The sequence below is a fragment of the Pungitius pungitius genome, chromosome 20 (genome assembly GCF_949316345.1).
Source record: "Pungitius pungitius chromosome 20, fPunPun2.1, whole genome shotgun sequence".
NCBI lineage: Eukaryota > Metazoa > Chordata > Actinopteri > Perciformes > Gasterosteidae > Pungitius > Pungitius pungitius.
In genome coordinates, this window is record NC_084919.1 from 16154258 (window position 1) to 16173196 (window position 18939).

Here is an 18939-nt window from a genome sequence, read left to right on the forward strand (position 1 = left end):
CAAAACATTTGCAGAAGGAGAAACAACTAAAACGGAATCTATTGAATAATGCTCTAGCTTACACTGTTTCCATCAAGCAAATTACCTTTTTTCATCATTATCATTATGGTATGAAGGATTAGGTATAGTTTCAGAAGCTGATTCACTCAACTACGTTTTGACCATTATTGTTACTTTCAAAGCTTTTGAAAGTAACGTTTTTACCATTATTGTTACTTTCAAAGCTTTTGCAGAAGGAGAGACAGCTAAAACGGAATCTAATGAATAATACTCTAGCTTACACTGTTTCCATCAAGCAAATTACCTTTTTTCATCATTATCATTATGGTATGAAAGATTAGGTATAGTTTCAGAAGCTGAATCACTCAACTACGTTTTGACCATTATTGTTACTTTCAAAGCTTTTGCAGAAGGAGAAACAGCTAAAACGGAATCTAATGAATAATGCTCTAGCTTACACTGTTTCCATCAAGCAAATTACCTTTTTTCATCATTATCATTATGGTATGAAGGATTAGGTATAGTTTCAGAATCTGATTCACTCAACTACGTTTTGACCATTATTGTTACTTTCAAAGCTTTTGAAAGTAACGTTTTTACCATTATTGTTACTTTCAAAGCTTTTGCAGAAGGAGAGACAGCTAAAACGGAATCTAATGAATAATACTCTAGCTTACACTGTTTCCATCAAGCAAATGACCTTTTTTCATCATTATCATTATGGTATGAAGGTTTAGGTTTAGTTTTAGAACCTGATTCACTCAACTACGTTTTGACCATTATTGTTAGTTTCAAAGCTTTTGCAGAAGGAGAAACAGCTAAAACGGAATCTAATGAATAATGCTTTAGCTTACACTGTTTCCATCAAGCCAATGAGATTTTTTCATCATTATCATTATGGTATGAAGGATTAGGTTTTGTTTTAGAACCTGATTCACTCAACTACGTTTTGACCATTATTGTTACTTTCAAAGCTTTTGCAGAAGGAGAAAACAGCTAAAACGGACTGTATGAAGAATGCTTTAGCTTACACTGTTTCCATCAAGCAAATTACCTTTTTTCATCATTATCATTATGGTATGAAGGATTAGGTTTAGTTTTAGAACCTGATTAACTCAACTACGTTTTAAACATTATTGTTACTTTCAAAGCTTTTGCAGAAGGAGAAAACAGCTAAAACGGACTGTAAGAGGAAGGCTTTAACTTTCACTATAATTATCAAGCAAATGACATTTTTTCACAATTTTCATCATGGTATGATGGATGAGGTTTAGTTTTAGAACCTGATTCACTCCACTACGTTTTGACCATTATTGTTACTTTCAAAGCTTTTGCAGAAGGAGAAAACAGCTAAAACGGACTGAATGAAGAATGCTTTAGCTTTTACTGTTTCCATCAAGCAAATGACCTTTTTTCATCATTATCATTATGGTATGAAGGTTTAGGTTTAGTTTTAGAACCTGATTCACTCAACTACGTTTTGACCATTATTGTTACTTTCAAAGCTTTTGAAAGTAACGTTTTTACCATTATTGTTACTTTCAAAGCTTTTGCAGAAGGAGAGACAGCTAAAACGGAATCTAATGAATAATACTCTAGCTTACACTGTTTCCATCAAGCAAATTACCTTTTTTCATCATTATCATTATGGTATGAAGGATTAGGTATAGTTTCAGAAGCTGATTCACTCAACTACGTTTTGACCATTATTGTTACTTTCAAAGCTTTTGCAGAAGGAGAAACAGCTAAAACGAAATCTAATGAATAACACTTTAGCTTACACGGTTTCCATCAAGCAAAGGACCTTTTTTCATCATTATCATTATGGTATGAAGGATTAGGTATAGTTTCAGAAGCTGATTCACTCAACTACGTTTTGACCATTATTGTTACTTTCAAAGCTTTTGCAGAAGGAGTTAACAGCTAAAACGGACTGTAGGAGGAATGCTTTAGCTTACACTGTTTCCATCAAGCAAAGGACCTTTTTTCATCATTATCATTATGGTATGAAGGATTAGGTTTAGTTTTAGAATCTGATTCACTCAACTACGTTTTGACCATTATTGTTAGTTTCAAAGCTTTTGCAGAAGGAGAAACAGCTAAAACGGAATCTAATGAATAATGCTTTAGCTTACACTGTTTCCATCAAGCCAATGACCTTTTTTCATCATTATCATTATGGTATGAAGGATTAGGTTTAGTTTTAGAACCTGATTCACTCAACTACGTTTTGACCATTATTGTTACTTTCAAAGCTTTTGCAGAAGGAGAAAACAGCTAAAACGGACTGAATGAAGAATGCTTTAGCTTTTACTGTTTCCATCAAGCAAATGACCTTTTTTCATCATTATCATTATGGTATGAGGGTTTAGGTTTAGTTTTAGAACCTGATTCACTCAACTACGTTTTGACCATTATTGTTAGTTTCAAAACATTTGCAGAAGGAGAAACAGCTAAAACGGAATCTAATGAATAATGCTTTACCTTTTACTGTTTCCATCAAGCAAATTACCTTTTTTCATCATTATCATTATGGTATGAAGGATTAGGTATAGTTTCAGAATCTGATTCACTCAACTACGTTTTGACCATTATTGTTACTTTCAAAGCTTTTGCAGAAGGAGAAACAGCTAAAACAGAATCTAATGAATAATACTCTAGCTTACACTGTTTCCATCAAGCAAATTACCTTTTTTCATCATTATCATTATGGTATGAAAGATTAGGTATAGTTTCAGAAGCTGATTCACTCAACTACGTTTTGACCATTATTGTTACTTTCAAAGCTTTTGCAGAAGGAGAAAACAGCTAAAACGGACTGTATGAAGAATGCTTTAGCTTACACTGTTTCCATCAAGCAAATTACCTTTTTTCATCATTATCATTATGGTATGAAGGATTAGGTATAGTTTCAGAATCTGATTCACTCAACTACGTTTTGACCATTATTGTTACTTTCAAAGCTTTTGAAAGTAACGTTTTTACCATTATTGTTACTTTCAAAGCTTTTGCAGAAGGAGAGACAGCTAAAACGGAATCTAATGAATAATACTCTAGCTTACACTGTTTCCATCAAGCAAATTACCTTTTTTCATCATTATCATTATGGTATGAAAGATTAGGTATAGTTTCAGAAGCTGAATCACTCAACTACGTTTTGACCATTATTGTTACTTTCAAAGCTTTTGCAGAAGGAGAAACAGCTAAAACGGAATCTAATGAATAATGCTCTAGCTTACACTGTTTCCATCAAGCAAATTACCTTTTTTCATCATTATCATTATGGTATGAGGGATTAGGTATAGTTTCAGAAGCTGATTCACTCAACTACGTTTTGACCATTATTGTTACTTTCAAAGCTTTTGCAGAAGGAGAAACAGCTAAAACGAAATCTAATGAATAACACTTTAGCTTACACGGTTTCCATCAAGCAAAGGACCTTTTTTCATCATTATCATTATGGTATGAAGGATTAGGTTAAGTTTTAGAACCTGATACACTCAACTACGTTTTGACCATTATTGTTACTTTCAAAGCTTTTGCAGAAGGAGTTAACAGCTAAAACGGACTGTAGGAGGAATATTTAGCTTACACTGTTTCCATCAAGCAAAGGACCTTTTTTCATCATTATCATTATGGTATGAAGGATTAGGTTTAGTTTTAGAATCTGATTCACTCAACTACGTTTTTACCATTATTGTTACTTTCAAAGCTTTTGCAGAAGGAGAAAACAGCTAAAACGGACTGTATGAAGAATGCTTTAGCTTACACTGTTTCCATCAAGCCAATGACCTTTTTTCATCATTATCATTATGGTATGAAGGTTTAGGTTTAGTTTTAGAACCTGATTCACTCAACTACGTTTTGACCATTATTGTTAGTTTCAAAGCTTTTGCAGAAGGAGAAACAGCTAAAACGGAATCTAATGAATAATGCTTTAGCTTACACTGTTTCCATCAAGCCAATGACCTTTTTTCATCATTATCATTATGGTATGAAGGTTTAGGTTTAGTTTTAGAACCTGATTCACTCAACTACGTTTTGACCATTATTGTTACTTTCAAAGCTTTTGCAGAAGGAGAAAACAGCTAAAACGGACTGAATGAAGAATGCTTTAGCTTTTACTGTTTCCATCAAGCAAATGACCTTTTTTCATCATTATCATTATGGTATGAGGGTTTAGGTTTAGTTTTAGAACCTGATTCACTCAACTACGTTTTGACCATTATTGTTAGTTTCAAAACATTTGCAGAAGGAGAAAACAGCTAAAACGGACTGTATGAAGAATGCTTTAGCTTACACTGTTTCCATCAAGCAAATTACCTTTTTTCATCATTATCATTATGGTATGAAAGATTAGGTATAGTTTCAGAAGCTGAATCACTCAACTACGTTTTGACCATTATTGTTACTTTCAAAGCTTTTGAAAGTAACGTTTTTACCATTATTGTTACTTTCAAAGCTTTTGCAGAAGGAGAGACAGCTAAAACGGAATCTAATGAATAATACTCTAGCTTACACTGTTTCCATCAAGCAAATTACCTTTTTTCATCATTATCATTATGGTATGAAAGATTAGGTATAGTTTCAGAAGCTGAATCACTCAACTACGTTTTGACCATTATTGTTACTTTCAAAGCTTTTGCAGAAGGAGAAACAGCTAAAACGGAATCTAATGAATAATGCTCTAGCTTACACTGTTTCCATCAAGCAAATAACCTTTTTTCATCATTATCATTATGGTATGAAGGATTAGGTATAGTTTCAGAAGCTGATTCACTCAACTACGTTTTGACCATTATTGTTACTTTCAAAGCTTTTGCAGAAGGAGAAACAGCTAAAACGAAATCTAATGAATAACACTTTAGCTTACACGGTTTCCATCAAGCAAAGGACCTTTTTTCATCATTATCATTATGGTATGAAGGATTAGGTTAAGTTTTAGAACCTGATACACTCAACTACGTTTTGACCATTATTGTTACTTTCAAAGCTTTTGCAGAAGGAGTTAACAGCTAAAACGGACTGTAGGAGGAATATTTAGCTTACACTGTTTCCATCAAGCAAAGGACCTTTTTTCATCATTATCATTATGGTATGAAGGATTAGGTTTAGTTTTAGAATCTGATTCACTCAACTACGTTTTTACCATTATTGTTACTTTCAAAGCTTTTGCAGAATGAGAAAACAGCTAAAACGGACTGTATGAAGAATGCTTTAGCTTACACTGTTTCCATCAAGCCAATGACCTTTTTTCATCATTATCATTATGGTATGAAGGTTTAGGTTTAGTTTTAGAACCTGATTCACTCAACTACGTTTTGACCATTATTGTTAGTTTCAAAGCTTTTGCAGAAGGAGAAACAGCTAAAACGGAATCTAATGAATAATGCTTTAGCTTACACTGTTTCCATCAAGCCAATGACCTTTTTTCATCATTATCATTATGGTATGAAGGTTTAGGTTTAGTTTTAGAACCTGATTCACTCAACTACGTTTTGACCATTATTGTTACTTTCAAAGCTTTTGCAGAAGGAGAAAACAGCTAAAACGGACTGAATGAAGAATGCTTTAGCTTTTACTGTTTCCATCAAGCAAATGACCTTTTTTCATCATTATCATTATGGTATGAGGGTTTAGGTTTAGTTTTAGAACCTGATTCACTCAACTACGTTTTGACCATTATTGTTAGTTTCAAAACATTTGCAGAAGGAGAAAACAGCTAAAACGGACTGTATGAAGAATGCTTTAGCTTACACTGTTTCCATCAAGCAAATTACCTTTTTTCATCATTATCATTATGGTATGAAGGATTAGGTATAGTTTCAGAAGCTGATTCACTCAACTACGTTTTGACCATTATTGTTACTTTCAAAGCTTTTGCAGAAGGAGAAACAGCTAAAACGGACTGTAGGAGGAATGCTTTAGCTTACACTGTTTCCATCAAGCAAAGGACCTTTTTTCATCATTATCATTATGGTATGAAGGATTAGGTTTAGTTTTAGAATCTGATTCACTCAACTACGTTTTGACCATTATTGTTAGTTTCAAAGCTTTTGCAGAAGGAGAAACAGCTAAAACGGAATCTAATGAATAATGCTTTAGCTTACACTGTTTCCATCAAGCCAATGACCTTTTTTCATCATTATCATTATGGTATGAAGGATTAGGTTTAGTTTTAGAACCTGATTCACTCAACTACGTTTTGACCATTATTGTTACTTTCAAAGCTTTTGCAGAAGGAGAAAACAGCTAAAACGGACTGAATGAAGAATGCTTTAGCTTTTACTGTTTCCATCAAGCAAATGACCTTTTTTCATCATTATCATTATGGTATGAGGGTTTAGGTTTAGTTTTAGAACCTGATTCACTCAACTACGTTTTGACCATTATTGTTAGTTTCAAAACATTTGCAGAAGGAGAAACAGCTAAAACGGAATCTAATGAATAATGCTTTACCTTTTACTGTTTCCATCAAGCAAATTACCTTTTTTCATCATTATCATTATGGTATGAAGGATTAGGTATAGTTTCAGAATCTGATTCACTCAACTACGTTTTGACCATTATTGTTACTTTCAAAGCTTTTGCAGAAGGAGAAACAGCTAAAACAGAATCTAATGAATAATACTCTAGCTTACACTGTTTCCATCAAGCAAATTACCTTTTTTCATCATTATCATTATGGTATGAAAGATTAGGTATAGTTTCAGAAGCTGATTCACTCAACTACGTTTTGACCATTATTGTTACTTTCAAAGCTTTTGCAGAAGGAGAAAACAGCTAAAACGGACTGTATGAAGAATGCTTTAGCTTACACTGTTTCCATCAAGCAAATTACCTTTTTTCATCATTATCATTATGGTATGAAGGATTAGGTATAGTTTCAGAATCTGATTCACTCAACTACGTTTTGACCATTATTGTTACTTTCAAAGCTTTTGAAAGTAACGTTTTTACCATTATTGTTACTTTCAAAGCTTTTGCAGAAGGAGAGACAGCTAAAACGGAATCTAATGAATAATACTCTAGCTTACACTGTTTCCATCAAGCAAATTACCTTTTTTCATCATTATCATTATGGTATGAAAGATTAGGTATAGTTTCAGAAGCTGAATCACTCAACTACGTTTTGACCATTATTGTTACTTTCAAAGCTTTTGCAGAAGGAGAAACAGCTAAAACGGAATCTAATGAATAATGCTCTAGCTTACACTGTTTCCATCAAGCAAATTACCTTTTTTCATCATTATCATTATGGTATGAGGGATTAGGTATAGTTTCAGAAGCTGATTCACTCAACTACGTTTTGACCATTATTGTTACTTTCAAAGCTTTTGCAGAAGGAGAAACAGCTAAAACGAAATCTAATGAATAACACTTTAGCTTACACGGTTTCCATCAAGCAAAGGACCTTTTTTCATCATTATCATTATGGTATGAAGGATTAGGTTAAGTTTTAGAACCTGATACACTCAACTACGTTTTGACCATTATTGTTACTTTCAAAGCTTTTGCAGAAGGAGTTAACAGCTAAAACGGACTGTAGGAGGAATATTTAGCTTACACTGTTTCCATCAAGCAAAGGACCTTTTTTCATCATTATCATTATGGTATGAAGGATTAGGTTTAGTTTTAGAATCTGATTCACTCAACTACGTTTTTACCATTATTGTTACTTTCAAAGCTTTTGCAGAAGGAGAAAACAGCTAAAACGGACTGTATGAAGAATGCTTTAGCTTACACTGTTTCCATCAAGCCAATGACCTTTTTTCATCATTATCATTATGGTATGAAGGTTTAGGTTTAGTTTTAGAACCTGATTCACTCAACTACGTTTTGACCATTATTGTTAGTTTCAAAGCTTTTGCAGAAGGAGAAACAGCTAAAACGGAATCTAATGAATAATGCTTTAGCTTACACTGTTTCCATCAAGCCAATGACCTTTTTTCATCATTATCATTATGGTATGAAGGTTTAGGTTTAGTTTTAGAACCTGATTCACTCAACTACGTTTTGACCATTATTGTTACTTTCAAAGCTTTTGCAGAAGGAGAAAACAGCTAAAACGGACTGAATGAAGAATGCTTTAGCTTTTACTGTTTCCATCAAGCAAATGACCTTTTTTCATCATTATCATTATGGTATGAGGGTTTAGGTTTAGTTTTAGAACCTGATTCACTCAACTACGTTTTGACCATTATTGTTAGTTTCAAAACATTTGCAGAAGGAGAAAACAGCTAAAACGGACTGTATGAAGAATGCTTTAGCTTACACTGTTTCCATCAAGCAAATTACCTTTTTTCATCATTATCATTATGGTATGAAAGATTAGGTATAGTTTCAGAAGCTGAATCACTCAACTACGTTTTGACCATTATTGTTACTTTCAAAGCTTTTGAAAGTAACGTTTTTACCATTATTGTTACTTTCAAAGCTTTTGCAGAAGGAGAGACAGCTAAAACGGAATCTAATGAATAATACTCTAGCTTACACTGTTTCCATCAAGCAAATTACCTTTTTTCATCATTATCATTATGGTATGAAAGATTAGGTATAGTTTCAGAAGCTGAATCACTCAACTACGTTTTGACCATTATTGTTACTTTCAAAGCTTTTGCAGAAGGAGAAACAGCTAAAACGGAATCTAATGAATAATGCTCTAGCTTACACTGTTTCCATCAAGCAAATAACCTTTTTTCATCATTATCATTATGGTATGAAGGATTAGGTATAGTTTCAGAAGCTGATTCACTCAACTACGTTTTGACCATTATTGTTACTTTCAAAGCTTTTGCAGAAGGAGAAACAGCTAAAACGAAATCTAATGAATAACACTTTAGCTTACACGGTTTCCATCAAGCAAAGGACCTTTTTTCATCATTATCATTATGGTATGAAGGATTAGGTTAAGTTTTAGAACCTGATACACTCAACTACGTTTTGACCATTATTGTTACTTTCAAAGCTTTTGCAGAAGGAGTTAACAGCTAAAACGGACTGTAGGAGGAATATTTAGCTTACACTGTTTCCATCAAGCAAAGGACCTTTTTTCATCATTATCATTATGGTATGAAGGATTAGGTTTAGTTTTAGAATCTGATTCACTCAACTACGTTTTTACCATTATTGTTACTTTCAAAGCTTTTGCAGAATGAGAAAACAGCTAAAACGGACTGTATGAAGAATGCTTTAGCTTACACTGTTTCCATCAAGCCAATGACCTTTTTTCATCATTATCATTATGGTATGAAGGTTTAGGTTTAGTTTTAGAACCTGATTCACTCAACTACGTTTTGACCATTATTGTTAGTTTCAAAGCTTTTGCAGAAGGAGAAACAGCTAAAACGGAATCTAATGAATAATGCTTTAGCTTACACTGTTTCCATCAAGCCAATGACCTTTTTTCATCATTATCATTATGGTATGAAGGTTTAGGTTTAGTTTTAGAACCTGATTCACTCAACTACGTTTTGACCATTATTGTTACTTTCAAAGCTTTTGCAGAAGGAGAAAACAGCTAAAACGGACTGAATGAAGAATGCTTTAGCTTTTACTGTTTCCATCAAGCAAATGACCTTTTTTCATCATTATCATTATGGTATGAGGGTTTAGGTTTAGTTTTAGAACCTGATTCACTCAACTACGTTTTGACCATTATTGTTAGTTTCAAAACATTTGCAGAAGGAGAAAACAGCTAAAACGGACTGTATGAAGAATGCTTTAGCTTACACTGTTTCCATCAAGCAAATTACCTTTTTTCATCATTATCATTATGGTATGAAGGATTAGGTATAGTTTCAGAAGCTGATTCACTCAACTACGTTTTGACCATTATTGTTACTTTCAAAGCTTTTGCAGAAGGAGAAACAGCTAAAACGAAATCTAATGAATAACACTTTAGCTTACACGGTTTCCATCAAGCAAAGGACCTTTTTTCATCATTATCATTATGGTATGAAGGATTAGGTTAAGTTTTAGAACCTGATACACTCAACTACGTTTTGACCATTATTGTTACTTTCAAAGCTTTTGCAGAAGGAGTTAACAGCTAAAACGGACTGTAGGAGGAATATTTAGCTTACACTGTTTCCATCAAGCAAAGGACCTTTTTTCATCATTATCATTATGGTATGAAGGATTAGGTTTAGTTTTAGAATCTGATTCACTCAACTACGTTTTTACCATTATTGTTACTTTCAAAGCTTTTGCAGAAGGAGAAAACAGCTAAAACGGACTGTATGAAGAATGCTTTAGCTTACACTGTTTCCATCAAGCCAATGACCTTTTTTCATCATTATCATTATGGTATGAAGGTTTAGGTTTAGTTTTAGAACCTGATTCACTCAACTACGTTTTGACCATTATTGTTAGTTTCAAAGCTTTTGCAGAAGGAGAAACAGCTAAAACGGAATCTAATGAATAATGCTTTAGCTTACACTGTTTCCATCAAGCCAATGACCTTTTTTCATCATTATCATTATGGTATGAAGGTTTAGGTTTAGTTTTAGAACCTGATTCACTCAACTACGTTTTGACCATTATTGTTACTTTCAAAGCTTTTGCAGAAGGAGAAAACAGCTAAAACGGACTGAATGAAGAATGCTTTAGCTTTTACTGTTTCCATCAAGCAAATGACCTTTTTTCATCATTATCATTATGGTATGAGGGTTTAGGTTTAGTTTTAGAACCTGATTCACTCAACTACGTTTTGACCATTATTGTTAGTTTCAAAACATTTGCAGAAGGAGAAAACAGCTAAAACGGACTGTATGAAGAATGCTTTAGCTTACACTGTTTCCATCAAGCAAATTACCTTTTTTCATCATTATCATTATGGTATGAAAGATTAGGTATAGTTTCAGAAGCTGAATCACTCAACTACGTTTTGACCATTATTGTTACTTTCAAAGCTTTTGAAAGTAACGTTTTTACCATTATTGTTACTTTCAAAGCTTTTGCAGAAGGAGAGACAGCTAAAACGGAATCTAATGAATAATACTCTAGCTTACACTGTTTCCATCAAGCAAATTACCTTTTTTCATCATTATCATTATGGTATGAAAGATTAGGTATAGTTTCAGAAGCTGAATCACTCAACTACGTTTTGACCATTATTGTTACTTTCAAAGCTTTTGCAGAAGGAGAAACAGCTAAAACGGAATCTAATGAATAATGCTCTAGCTTACACTGTTTCCATCAAGCAAATAACCTTTTTTCATCATTATCATTATGGTATGAAGGATTAGGTATAGTTTCAGAAGCTGATTCACTCAACTACGTTTTGACCATTATTGTTACTTTCAAAGCTTTTGCAGAAGGAGAAACAGCTAAAACGAAATCTAATGAATAACACTTTAGCTTACACGGTTTCCATCAAGCAAAGGACCTTTTTTCATCATTATCATTATGGTATGAAGGATTAGGTTAAGTTTTAGAACCTGATACACTCAACTACGTTTTGACCATTATTGTTACTTTCAAAGCTTTTGCAGAAGGAGTTAACAGCTAAAACGGACTGTAGGAGGAATATTTAGCTTACACTGTTTCCATCAAGCAAAGGACCTTTTTTCATCATTATCATTATGGTATGAAGGATTAGGTTTAGTTTTAGAATCTGATTCACTCAACTACGTTTTTACCATTATTGTTACTTTCAAAGCTTTTGCAGAATGAGAAAACAGCTAAAACGGACTGTATGAAGAATGCTTTAGCTTACACTGTTTCCATCAAGCCAATGACCTTTTTTCATCATTATCATTATGGTATGAAGGTTTAGGTTTAGTTTTAGAACCTGATTCACTCAACTACGTTTTGACCATTATTGTTAGTTTCAAAGCTTTTGCAGAAGGAGAAACAGCTAAAACGGAATCTAATGAATAATGCTTTAGCTTACACTGTTTCCATCAAGCCAATGACCTTTTTTCATCATTATCATTATGGTATGAAGGTTTAGGTTTAGTTTTAGAACCTGATTCACTCAACTACGTTTTGACCATTATTGTTACTTTCAAAGCTTTTGCAGAAGGAGAAAACAGCTAAAACGGACTGAATGAAGAATGCTTTAGCTTTTACTGTTTCCATCAAGCAAATGACCTTTTTTCATCATTATCATTATGGTATGAGGGTTTAGGTTTAGTTTTAGAACCTGATTCACTCAACTACGTTTTGACCATTATTGTTAGTTTCAAAACATTTGCAGAAGGAGAAAACAGCTAAAACGGACTGTATGAAGAATGCTTTAGCTTACACTGTTTCCATCAAGCAAATTACCTTTTTTCATCATTATCATTATGGTATGAAGGATTAGGTATAGTTTCAGAAGCTGATTCACTCAACTACGTTTTGACCATTATTGTTACTTTCAAAGCTTTTGCAGAAGGAGAAACAGCTAAAACGGAATCTAATGAATAATACTCTAGCTTACACTGTTTCCATCAAGCAAATTACCTTTTTTCATCATTATCAATATGGTATGAAGGATTTGGTTTAGTTTTAAAACCTGATTCACTCAACTACGTTTTGACCATTATTGTTACTTTCAAAGCTTTTGCAGAAGGAGTTAACAGCTAAAACGGACTGTAGGAGGAATGCTTTAGCTTACACTGTTTCCATCAAGCAAAGGACCTTTTTTCATCATTATCATTATGGTATGAAGGATTAGGTTTAGTTTTAGAATCTGATTCACTCAATTACGTTTTGACCATTATTGTTAGTTTCAAAGCTTTTGCAGAAGGAGAAACAGCTAAAACGGAATCTAATGAATAATGCTTTAGCTTACACTGTTTCCATCAAGCCAATGACCTTTTTTCATCATTATCATTATGGTATGAAGGATTAGGTTTAGTTTTAGAACCTGATTCACTCAACTACGTTTTGACCATTATTGTTACTTTCAAAGCTTTTGCAGAAGGAGAAAACAGCTAAAACGGACTGAATGAAGAATGCTTTAGCTTTTACTGTTTCCATCAAGCAAATGACCTTTTTTCATCATTATCAATATGGTATGAGGGTTTAGGTTTAGTTTTAGAACCTGATTCACTCAACTACGTTTTGACCATTATTGTTAGTTTCAAAACATTTGCAGAAGGAGAAACAGCTAAAACGGAATCTAATGAATAATGCTTTACCTTTTACTGTTTCCATCAAGCAAATTACCTTTTTTCATCATTATCATTATGGTATGAAGGATTAGGTATAGTTTCAGAATCTGATTCACTCAACTACGTTTTGACCATTATTGTTACTTTCAAAGCTTTTGCAGAAGGAGAAACAGCTAAAACAGAATCTAATGAATAATACTCTAGCTTACACTGTTTCCATCAAGCAAATTACCTTTTTTCATCATTATCATTATGGTATGAAAGATTAGGTATAGTTTCAGAAGCTGATTCACTCAACTACGTTTTGACCATTATTGTTACTTTCAAAGCTTTTGCAGAAGGAGAAAACAGCTAAAACGGACTGTATGAAGAATGCTTTAGCTTACACTGTTTCCATCAAGCAAATTACCTTTTTTCATCATTATCATTATGGTATGAAGGATTAGGTATAGTTTCAGAATCTGATTCACTCAACTACGTTTTGACCATTATTGTTACTTTCAAAGCTTTTGAAAGTAACGTTTTTACCATTATTGTTACTTTCAAAGCTTTTGCAGAAGGAGAGACAGCTAAAACGGAATCTAATGAATAATACTCTAGCTTACACTGTTTCCATCAAGCAAATTACCTTTTTTCATCATTATCATTATGGTATGAAAGATTAGGTATAGTTTCAGAAGCTGAATCACTCAACTACGTTTTGACCATTATTGTTACTTTCAAAGCTTTTGCAGAAGGAGAAACAGCTAAAACGGAATCTAATGAATAATGCTCTAGCTTACACTGTTTCCATCAAGCAAATTACCTTTTTTCATCATTATCATTATGGTATGAAGGATTAGGTATAGTTTCAGAAGCTGATTCACTCAACTACGTTTTGACCATTATTGTTACTTTCAAAGCTTTTGCAGAAGGAGAAACAGCTAAAACGAAATCTAATGAATAACACTTTAGCTTACACGGTTTCCATCAAGCAAAGGACCTTTTTTCATCATTATCATTATGGTATGAAGGATTAGGTTAAGTTTTAGAACCTGATACACTCAACTACGTTTTGACCATTATTGTTACTTTCAAAGCTTTTGCAGAAGGAGTTAACAGCTAAAACGGACTGTAGGAGGAATATTTAGCTTACACTGTTTCCATCAAGCAAAGGACCTTTTTTCATCATTATCATTATGGTATGAAGGATTAGGTTTAGTTTTAGAATCTGATTCACTCAACTACGTTTTTACCATTATTGTTACTTTCAAAGCTTTTGCAGAAGGAGAAAACAGCTAAAACGGACTGTATGAAGAATGCTTTAGCTTACACTGTTTCCATCAAGCCAATGACCTTTTTTCATCATTATCATTATGGTATGAAGGTTTAGGTTTAGTTTTAGAACCTGATTCACTCAACTACGTTTTGACCATTATTGTTAGTTTCAAAGCTTTTGCAGAAGGAGAAACAGCTAAAACGGAATCTAATGAATAATGCTTTAGCTTACACTGTTTCCATCAAGCCAATGACCTTTTTTCATCATTATCATTATGGTATGAAGGATTAGGTTTAGTTTTAGAACCTGATTCACTCAACTACGTTTTGACCATTATTGTTACTTTCAAAGCTTTTGCAGAAGGAGAAAACAGCTAAAACGGACTGAATGAAGAATGCTTTAGCTTTTACTGTTTCCATCAAGCAAATGACCTTTTTTCATCATTATCATTATGGTATGAGGGTTTAGGTTTAGTTTTAGAACCTGATTCACTCAACTACGTTTTGACCATTATTGTTAGTTTCAAAACATTTGCAGAAGGAGAAAACAGCTAAAACGGACTGTATGAAGAATGCTTTAGCTTACACTGTTTCCATCAAGCAAATTACCTTTTTTCATCATTATCATTATGGTATGAAGGATTAGGTATAGTTTCAGAAGCTGATTCACTCAACTACGTTTTGACCATTATTGTTACTTTCAAAGCTTTTGCAGAAGGAGTTAACAGCTAAAACGGACTGTAGGAGGAATGCTTTAGCTTACACTGTTTCCATCAAGCAAAGGACCTTTTTTCATCATTATCATTATGGTATGAAGGATTAGGTTTAGTTTTAGAACCTGATTAACTCAACTACGTTTTAAACATTATTGTTACTTTCAAAGCTTTTGCAGAAGGAGAAAACAGCTAAAACGGACTGTAAGAGGAAGGCTTTAACTTTCACTATAATTATCAAGCAAATGACCTTTTTTCACAATTTTCATCATGGTATGATGGATGAGGTTTAGTTTTAGAACCTGATTCACTCCACTACGTTTTGACCATTATTGTTACTTTCAAAGCTTTTGCAGAAGGAGAAAACAGCTAAAACGGACTGAATGAAGAATGCTTTAGCTTTTACTGTTTCCATCAAGCAAATGACCTTTTTTCATCATTATCATTATGGTATGAAGGTTTAGGTTTAGTTTTAGAACCTGATTCACTCAACTACGTTTTGACCATTATTGTTAGTTTCAAAACATTTGCAGAAGGAGAAACAACTAAAACGGAATCTAATGAATAATGCTCTAGCTTACACTGTTTCCATCAAGCAAATTACCTTTTTTCATCATTATCAATATGGTATGAAGGATTTGGTTTAGTTTTAAAACCTGATTCACTCAACTACGTTTTGACCTTTTTTGTTACTTTTAAAGCTTTTGAAAGTAACGTTTTTACCATTATTGTTACTTTCAAAGCTTTTGCAGAAGGAGAAACAGCTAAAACGGAATCTAATGAATAATGCTCTAGCTTACACTGTTTCCATCAAGCAAATTACCTTTTTTCATCATTATCATTATGGTATGAAGGATTAGGTATAGTTTCAGAAGCTGATTCACTCAACTACGTTTTGACCATTATTGTTACTTTCAAAGCTTTTGCAGAAGGAGTTAACAGCTAAAACGGACTGTAGGAGGAATGCTTTAGCTTACACTGTTTCCATCAAGCAAAGGACCTTTTTTCATCATTATCATTATGGTATGAAGGATTAGGTTTAGTTTTAGAATCTGATTCACTCAACTACGTTTTGACCATTATTGTTAGTTTCAAAGCTTTTGCAGAAGGAGAAACAGCTAAAACGGAATCTAATGAATAATGCTTTAGCTTACACTGTTTCCATCAAGCCAATGACCTTTTTTCATCATTATCATTATGGTATGAAGGATTAGGTTTAGTTTTAGAACCTGATTCACTCAACTACGTTTTGACCATTATTGTTACTTTCAAAGCTTTTGCAGAAGGAGAAAACAGCTAAAACGGACTGAATGAAGAATGCTTTAGCTTTTACTGTTTCCATCAAGCAAATGACCTTTTTTCATCATTATCATTATGGTATGAGGGTTTAGGTTTAGTTTTAGAACCTGATTCACTCAACTACGTTTTGACCATTATTGTTAGTTTCAAAACATTTGCAGAAGGAGAAACAGCTAAAACGGAATCTAATGAATAATGCTTTACCTTTTACTGTTTCCATCAAGCAAATTACCTTTTTTCATCATTATCATTATGGTATGAAGGATTAGGTATAGTTTCAGAATCTGATTCACTCAACTACGTTTTGACCATTATTGTTACTTTCAAAGCTTTTGCAGAAGGAGAAACAGCTAAAACAGAATCTAATGAATAATACTCTAGCTTACACTGTTTCCATCAAGCAAATTACCTTTTTTCATCATTATCATTATGGTATGAAAGATTAGGTATAGTTTCAGAAGCTGATTCACTCAACTACGTTTTGACCATTATTGTTACTTTCAAAGCTTTTGCAGAAGGAGAAAACAGCTAAAACGGACTGTATGAAGAATGCTTTAGCTTACACTGTTTCCATCAAGCAAATTACCTTTTTTCATCATTATCATTATGGTATGAAGGATTAGGTATAGTTTCAGAATCTGATTCACTCAACTACGTTTTGACCATTATTGTTACTTTCAAAGCTTTTGAAAGTAACGTTTTTACCATTATTGTTACTTTCAAAGCTTTTGCAGAAGGAGAGACAGCTAAAACGGAATCTAATGAATAATACTCTAGCTTACACTGTTTCCATCAAGCAAATTACCTTTTTTCATCATTATCATTATGGTATGAAAGATTAGGTATAGTTTCAGAAGCTGAATCACTCAACTACGTTTTGACCATTATTGTTACTTTCAAAGCTTTTGCAGAAGGAGAAACAGCTAAAACGGAATCTAATGAATAATGCTCTAGCTTACACTGTTTCCATCAAGCAAATTACCTTTTTTCATCATTATCATTATGGTATGAAGGATTAGGTCTAGTTTTAGAAGCTGATTCACTCAACTACGTTTTGACCATTATTGTTACTTTCAAAGCTTTTGCAGAAGGAGAAACAGCTAAAACGAAATCTAATGAATAACACTTTAGCTTACACGGTTTCCATCAAGCAAAGGACCTTTTTTCATCATTATCATTATGGTATGAAGGATTAGGTTAAGTTTTAGAACCTGATACACTCAACTACGTTTTGACCATTATTGTTACTTTCAAAGCTTTTGCAGAAGGAGTTAACAGCTAAAACGGACTGTAGGAGGAATATTTAGCTTACACTGTTTCCATCAAGCAAAGGACCTTTTTTCATCATTATCATTATGGTATGAAGGATTAGGTTTAGTTTTAGAATCTGATTCACTCAACTACGTTTTTACCATTATTGTTACTTTCAAAGCTTTTGCAGAAGGAGAAAACAGCTAAAACGGACTGTATGAAGAATGCTTTAGCTTACACTGTTTCCATCAAGCCAATGACCTTTTTTCATCATTATCATTATGGTATGAAGGTTTAGGTTTAGTTTTAGAACCTGATTCACTCAACTACGTTTTGACCATTATTGTTAGTTTCAAAGCTTTTGCAGAAGGAGAAACAGCTAAAACGGAATCTAATGAATAATGCTTTAGCTTACACTGTTTCCATCAAGCCAATGACCTTTTTTCATCATTATCATTATGGTATGAAGGATTAGGTTTAGTTTTAGAACCTGATTCACTCAACTACGTTTTGACCATTATTGTTACTTTCAAAGCTTTTGCAGAAGGAGAAAACAGCTAAAACGGACTGAATGAAGAATTCTTTAGCTTTTACTGTTTCCATCAAGCAAATGACCTTTTTTCATCATTATCATTATGGTATGAGGGTTTAGGTTTAGTTTTAGAACCTGATTCACTCAACTACGTTTTGACCATTATTGTTAGTTTCAAAACATTTGCAGAAGGAGAAAACAGCTAAAACGGACTGTATGAAGAATGCTTTAGCTTACACTGTTTCCATCAAGCAAATTACCTTTTTTCATCATTATCATTATGGTATGAAGGATTAGGTATAGTTTCAGAAGCTGATTCACTCAACTACGTTTTGACCATTATTGTTACTTTCAAAGCTTTTGCAGAAGGAGTTAACAGCTAAAACGGACTGTAGGAGGAATGCTTTAGCTTACACTGTTTCCATCAAGCAAAGGACCTTTTTTCATCATTATCATTATGGTATGAAGGATTAGGTTTAGTTTTAGAACCTGATTAACTCAACTACGTTTTAAACATTATTGTTACTTTCAAAGCTTTTGCAGAAGGAGAAAACAGCTAAAACGGACTGTAAGAGGAAGGCTTTAACTTTCACTATAATTATCAAGCAAATGACCTTTTTTCACAATTTTCATCATGGTATGATGGATGAGGTTTAGTTTTAGAACCTGATTCACTCCACTACGTTTTGACCATTATTGTTACTTTCAAAGCTTTTGCAGAAGGAGAAAACAGCTAAAACGGACTGAATGAAGAATGCTTTAGCTTTTACTGTTTCCATCAAGC